Genomic DNA, 1,527 nt, shown 5'->3' with positions numbered 1-1,527 from the left:
AAGCGATTTTAAGTAAAAACGAGTAAAACAACATAATCGGTAAAAATACCTAATGTTCATAAGTAAGTGTTAGAGTGAGAATTTGATGTTGCCATAGAAGGGAAAAATGTTCAGCATATCATAAAACATAAGAATAAGAGATGAAGTTTAATTTCCGAGCTTTGGGGAAAAAGTGTAAATATGCAAAAGTTTAGGGGCAAAATCATAATTTTACCAAAGTTCAAGTCAAGGACTGTTTTGATGAATGTGAGTATTAAATAAGCTAAATTTGCTATTATAGATCAAGAAAGACGTGGAATCGACCTTGATCGGAAAGAAGAAAAGATTGTGGACCGAATTGCAAAATTACTATATTTTGCACCGATGTAAGTTTGTATGTGATTAATACCTTGTTTTTACTTATGTTTTAACATTTTTATAAGATGTGATTGAATATGGGATAATTACTTGAGGTGAATTATGAGTTGTGGTTGAATATGGAAGAGTTGGAAAAATGTTAAAAAAAGTGAGAATTCATGGTTGAACCTTCGAAATGGGCCGGATATCGTTGGAAATATAGGTGGATCCTATGTGCTGATTCCACCCGATATTAATGAAAATAAATGTGGTGGCTATGTACTGATTTCACCGGATACCAATGGTTATATAGGTGGTTGCTATGTGCTGATTTCACCTAGTACCATTGACTATAAGGGTGGTGCTATGTGCTGATCCACCGTGTAACTGAGATTATTTCGAAGTGTTCATTGGAAACTAATTAAGTGAAAATATATGTGATGAACAATGTGTGATATTTAATCGACCCTTTGGTACAATGAAATGAAGTAATGAAATTAAGAAAGAGTAAATTTAATGACAAAACAATTTAGGACAGAAACAGTTGTGTGATTTTGAAAAATCACAAAAAATTATGGAAATTGAATTAGAGGTTTTATGAGATATGAAATTAAATCTGAATGAGTCTATTTTCACATAAAGGAAATAAAGTAAGCAAAAGAGTTAAATATTTTGAGATATTTGAATTTTAGTGAGACAGGGTCAGAATGATTTCGGAATCCCCTGTTCCGACTTTGGAAAAATCACTAAAAATTATAAAAAAATAATTATGGTTTGTAATTTACATATTTAAATTTATTAATGAGTCTATTTTCAAGAGAAACAAACGGGAACATCATTTGAATTCTGTACAAAGAGATAATTAATTTTTAGTGAAGAGGGGTCAGAGCTGTTGAGCAGTGAAATAGGGGAAACTTTAAAGAATAGAATGTACTAATTAGATAAACCAAAAATTATGAAAATTTTATGGTAAGAATATATATGAGTCTAGTTTCAGGAAAAATTTATGGATCTTAATTTGGAGTTCCGTAGCTCCAGATAAAAATAATTTTGTGACTATGATGCGAATAAACAGCTTGCTGGAACTTGAATAAATAGTGAATTTATTTGTGACTATGATTATATTATTTATGGAAACATGCTAGAAACTTGTTTATTAATTACATACTTACTTACTAGGCTATATGCTTA

The sequence above is a fragment of the Gossypium raimondii genome, chromosome 12, assembly GCF_025698545.1.
Source record: "Gossypium raimondii isolate GPD5lz chromosome 12, ASM2569854v1, whole genome shotgun sequence".
In the NCBI taxonomy this organism is placed as follows: Eukaryota; Viridiplantae; Streptophyta; class Magnoliopsida; order Malvales; family Malvaceae; genus Gossypium; species Gossypium raimondii.
Note: the sequence above shows the minus strand (reverse complement) of the source record.